Below are 5,965 nucleotides of genomic sequence, written 5' to 3' on the forward strand. Positions count from 1 at the left end.
CAATTTGGGTTGGTATAAGGCTACCGTGGCGGCAAAGATGGTGCAGTGGGTACCACTGCCGCCTCACAGCAAGGAGGTCCTGGGTTTGAATCCCAGTCGGCCGGGGCCTCTCTGTGCGGAGTTTGCATGTTCTCCCCGTGTTTGCGTGGGTTTCCTCCGGGTACTCCGGTTTCCTCCCACAGTCCAAAGACATGCAGGTTAGGCTGATTGGAGAGTCTAAATCGCCCATAGGTATGAGAGTGTGAGTGAATGGTGTGTGTGCCCTGCGATGGACTGGCGACCTGTCCAGGGTGTATTCCTGCCTTTCACCCAATGCTGCCCCCCTGCGACCCTGTTCAGGATAAGCGGGTTAGGATAATGAATGAATGAATCAATGAATGAATGAACAAATAAAATTGTTTGGTAAATCGCACACCTACCCATCCCCTCTCAGAGATATGCATTATGCAAAGGAATGTTGGCAGCCATGAACAATACTCTGTGTGTGCCGGTTTTCTGCAGGTGAGGCTCCAGTGGTGACAGTGAAGGGTGGCACTTTGAGGGGGGAGTACGCACGGGTCAAGGGCACAGAGCAGATGGTGGAGACATTCCTGGGTGTCCGCTTTTGCCCGTCCGCCCATGTCCAGGAACTGATACAGACCTCTTTAACCCATCCCTGTTCTAGATAATGGCAAATACAACATTCAACTGGTATTACCCCCTAGTGGACACCTAAGGTAAGGTTTACTACAGGTTACTACAGAGACACATTCAGTAACTTCATTGTAGAGTACGTCATACCCTTAGCTCCAGATTTTTTTTCCCATCCCAAATCTCACTCAGGCCCTGACAAAAAAAACATTAAATGGCAGTTTACACAAAATAAATACTGGCAAATCTTTTCCTGTTAAAATATGAAATATTACAAACCTATGGTGCAGATGGATGAAACAGTATCAGTTGACAATGGTTTACTCTTTATTACATAGACATCACATAAAATTAGTAGGACTACTTATAATACAAATGCTTGTATTTATAATGTCAAATATTCTGTATTACAATCACATATAAATGTTATACATTTGTCGAGAAACAACAGAAGATGTACATTAAGGTGCTACATGACAAACTCATTATCAAAATGAGGACAGAATTACAGAAGGCATTTCAGAGTGGGTTCGAACTGGTTACAGGATAGAATACAGAGAGTAGCAATGAGAGAGTTCTGTTCAGGGTTTTGTGGAAAGTGGAGTCCCACAAGGATTGATGCTGGGACCACTGGTCTTCCTCATTTACATAAATTACATTGACAAGGACATTGAAAGTACATTAGTTCAATTTTCAGATGATACAAAACTGGGAGGTTTAGCTAACATTTTGGAATCTACTAGAGTAATCCAAGAAGATTTAAACAGAACCTAGAAGTGGGGGGAAACCCGGCAAATTAAATTCAATAAGTAATTATAAAGTCATACATGAGGGAAATAAAAACTGAAGACAGGATCACATCATGGGTGATATAAAACCGGCATGTGCTCAAGTTGAAAAAGACTTTCGAGCAATAGTTGATCAAAGCCTTTCAGGTTCTAGTCAATGTACTGTAGCAGTAAAAATGGCCAACAATATTGGTAGTACTCAAGAATGTTGAGTATAAATTTAAGGGAGCTATACTGACCTTATACAATACCATTGTCAGACCACACTTAGAGCATTGTGTGCAGTTCTGGGGACCATACTACAAGAACTGGAAAAAGTTCAAAGAAGAGCAACCAGATTGATTCCATGTATAAAAGATGAAAGTTATGAGTAAAGACTTAAGATGATTAATATCTTCAAGCTTAGTAAAAGGAGACTTTGTCAGTGGAATAGCTTGCCAGGATATGTAGTGGAGACAGAAACCCTGGGGGTTTCAAGACAAGGCATGACACGGTGCTAGACACTATTTCCCTTTTAGGCAAACTAAGCAGTACAATAGGTACACTTCAGAAAAAGGTGAGCATTGCTGGGCTGAATGGCCTGTTCGTCATGTTATTATGTAGATAGCAGATTATTATTATTTTTAAATTAAATAGGCTATTTGTCTTGCCTGCAATTCAGTCCAACTAATTTCTTCTCAGGACTAATTATCTTTATTTTAATATGTTTCCTATTTACTCGTGAACCTCCAGATCTTCAGAGTAACTGCGTAGTTGCTCTCGCATAATGAGCAAGATTGAACATTACGTTCTGGAAAATTCGACCGTGTAATCCGAATTACATGGAGACCAGTAGGACTAAATGGAATTGGACTAAATGCCTCACTGACACGAAGGTCGATAATGGCAGTTGGTTTCCTATGTAAAAAGACAACAGAACACAAAAGTGTACGAAAAGAAAAGCCATATGAGGTTTATATGGCATTTAACCTCCTAAAACCCGCACTCTTTTTTGGTATGCATTTTTAATTTCTCTTTGCTATTTGGGCTTATTGGGACCTGATAAGTATAAAAACTAAGCATCATCTTTTGACATGATGTAGTTTTTGAGAAAAATGATGTCCACATATGTGGACTCTCGGTCTTAAGAATTAAGTATTATGGTTGTACAGCCCAAAATGTGGAGTCCACGCATGTGTACGCCAGGTCTTAGGAGGATAACATGTAAAAATATAGGCCTATATATGCAACGCATCAATATGCTTTTGAGAAATAACATATTTCCTTACAATATTTCAAGTAAATATCACGTGTTCTTTGCTTTGTATTTTAAATTCAATGTTATCACGAACCAAAAGGAAAATACCGCAGTCGCATGTATTTCAAAGATCACGTGTAAGGGCTTTTCGATTATTAGCCAACTGTTCGTCTAATCTACTCTACGTCGCATCTGCGCACATTCCCTGATCGGTATATCACAAGGAGAGGAAATATAGATCGTTCGATGAATGTAATGAGCAGTTCATATGCTTTACACATTTGTGCATATGCGCAGAGGAAGCGCAGTCGCAGTCGCAGGGCATTTCTGTGCCTAAATTGATGTTCTGGGCATGCGTGAAGAGTCGTGCTGCAGCAAGTCCAGCATAGTGAATGGAAAGCAGCTCGTTTCGATTTCTGTCGGGGGTTCTCGGGTATGTAATTGTTCTGACTCGTATCATGTTGTTTAAGTGTACACCGTCTATACGATTATGTGGAACTGCTTCCGTCGCCTTTATATAGCGGTTGCTCCATGTTGTCTTTCATTTTTACATCTGAAATGGCTTTCCTGGTCGCTGCTGCTCTGACAGCTGGAATGATGACCTGGCTAGCTTGCTACATAAGGAGGCAGTGGCGTCGCTCAGTTCTTTGGCTAAGCTTGGTCTTCGTCATGCGTGTATTTCCCCCTACACAAATCAAAAATTTTTTAAACATGTTTGTAATTGTTAAAGCTTTGTATTATGTTAAAATTGTTAGCGAGCGTGTGGTATCAACCTTCCCTCGAAATAACTGCGTTTGTTTTGAACAGCAGGCTTTTTAAAAGCTGCCACACCTCCTACATCATTAATGCAAGTAATGCATGCGTTTTTGTTTACAGATATTTTTTTTGGTTGATTTAATTTGTTCTTGTTTTTTCTGTTCTTTGTTAGGAATGTGTTTTAAGAGACGCGCGATTCCCCTCGTTAAATTCCCTTCCTGCTGGTAGGTTGACTGATGCACCTTACCTCGATCGGAGCGTGGTCAAAAAACAGCTGTTCGGTCTCCACGCGTATCCTGGCGAAGCACGCGCACCCTCGGGTCTCCCAGCGATGTTATTTTAACAGTAGCTTAAATGCAATGGCAGCCACAAAATGTGCTAATTTGTATCAAGCCATTCACACACAGAGCAACTCGTGCATATTAATTAAAAAGCGTATTATTATTATTATTATTATTATTATTATTATTATTATCTTTGATTGTTTATTATAAACGAAATGGTTCTTCGGATGATTCGAGTTGGTTTTAATTGCGGAAGAAACGGGGACAAGATCGTCCTGGACCTGCTCTAATCATTTTCCAAATTTGTGGGACCGAGACGCTGGTTGTGGTAGTCATCGTTTCGTGTTCAGGTTATGAAACTAGACTATGCTGTGGTGTAAGGTTTTTTTTCCTACAGATCAGCAAAGAGCGTTTTTTTTTTTTTTAAATAAGACATGCAAATTGCTATCTGGTTCAGAACACTGAATTGCCAGAAGGGGAAATTATCGCTTTAAAGAAGCGTGCTCCTGAACCACAATCTTGCACTGACATATACGTGACAGACATTGTATCAGAGGATTAGAGGTATCAATGCTACATATGCAAGTCGGGGGTTATATCAGTGACATCAGAGGGCTAATGTTGTCCTGATGGCAACTTCCTGTTATTGCTGTCATTGCTGTCGGAAGTTTGGTTATATGTCAGTGCAAAATCTGTCAGTACAGAGGGTTGGATGTGTGTCAATGCTGCCATGCTTATTACTGAGAGTTACAGAAGCAATGTGTCAGTGTTGTGGTGGTCGTTACTGAAGTCAGAGGGTGTTTCCTAATGTTCCAAATGTCTGTCCTGCTGTCAACAGAACAGCAGGTGGCAGATGTAGTTGTCAGATTTGGCTGTGTGTCAGTGCTGTAAACTCTATAGAACAGACAGCTCTGTGTCAGTGCTTCTGACAGTTGCTTTAACCCTCATATTATGTGAAGATTTTATAACCTCTTTTATGTTTGGGGTCAAATTGATCCCAACATTTTAAATCAGCAGAAAATAATTGCAATGGAAAATTTTTGACACTTTGTGTGTTGCCTTCTTATTGTCTCCCAAACAAAGCCCTTTATCCATTAATATGAAAAATCTGTGAGAAACATCTCATTTTAAGTGAGTGTTTGGCACCTGTGCATAAAAGTGCCACCAGAATCATCCACAGAGAAATCTGAGATAAAAATAAAAATGGTTGTATATTTTCTTACATTTTATACAGTTACAGAGGGTCAAAATAACCCCATACAATGCATGCAAAGTTGGTACAGGACTTAGCATTAACAGTTTATTGCATGTTTATTAGAAATTAGAAAATGAGAAACATTGTATTAAAATAAAAAAAGTTAACTGGATCTTAAGAGATGTCAAACAATGAATGGGGTCAAATTGACCTGAAACATAATGCAACGGTTACTGTTGTCCTTGTTACTGGCTACATGCAGACGGATAGTTTGGGTGAGTCACCACACACTTTTCCTTCCTGTGGCCTTGTTCCTGGAGGCATGCCTGCAGCTTTCTTCTTTTATTTTCAGTTTTTTTATCAGCAGTTTCCGCTTGGAGTCAACTTCCTTACCAGCATTATTTAATCATTTCTCTTCAGCCTTGGCCTTGTAGACGTGTGTGTCCAGAGTTGTGTAGGCTTAACTGAAGAATGCTGTGATGGATGTACAGCAGGGTGGGAGAGGCTGGGAAGGGGGAGGGGATGGGCCACCTCTCGTTTGTGCTCTACAGAGCATTTTACTGCACTTTCATTGTGCAGAGCGCTATATAAAGAATATATGATTGGCAGACCGCAACTTAATGTCGTGGAAATTTCACAAAGGTGATAAAGGGGAGGGTATGTCTATGCCTTGCCTCTCTGTGCAAAGTGCATCTGTGGTTGGTTGGAGGGGGTGAGCACTGAATAAGATTTCCAGTTGGGGGGGGGTGGATGGCGGGGGAGGGGGGTTGGGGACATATTACATAACTGGTCGTGTGTCACACTCAGCCAAGCATTACCGAGGGTTGCTCTTGATACTGCAGAGTAGTTCAGTACTGTTCTACCAGAAAAACAGAATGGCGTGCAGAGAATAAATTCTCCCGCATGCACAATTGTTTTATTGGCAGAGGTCAGTTCCGTCTCTTTCTTTTTATAACCTGTGTCAGTGAGCCCTCACTGCTGGGTTTTTTATTATTTCATCAAATGTCAGTGGTCATCACTGAGCAAGGGCTTAAAAAAAAAAACACGTCGGACTGGTCCTAGTGCAATGCATGCT

At 40.9% G+C, this 5,965-nt stretch overlaps 1 protein-coding gene across 2 annotated transcripts in view; it reads left to right on the forward strand.

The window, feature by feature from the left end:
- The first annotated feature begins 3,010 nt into the window (after nucleotides 1–3,010).
- Nucleotides 3,011–5,965, forward strand: part of kiaa0513 (KIAA0513 ortholog) — a 20,532-nt gene continuing 17,577 nt past the window's right edge. For both annotated transcript variants that reach the window (XM_061246178.1, XM_061246179.1), the window contains exon 1: nucleotides 3,011–3,088. The gene's annotated coding sequence lies outside the window, so the exon portion shown is untranslated. The remainder of the gene's footprint in view (nucleotides 3,089–5,965) is intronic.

The sequence above is a fragment of the Conger conger genome, chromosome 6, assembly GCF_963514075.1.
Source record: "Conger conger chromosome 6, fConCon1.1, whole genome shotgun sequence".
Taxonomy (NCBI): domain Eukaryota; kingdom Metazoa; phylum Chordata; class Actinopteri; order Anguilliformes; family Congridae; genus Conger; species Conger conger.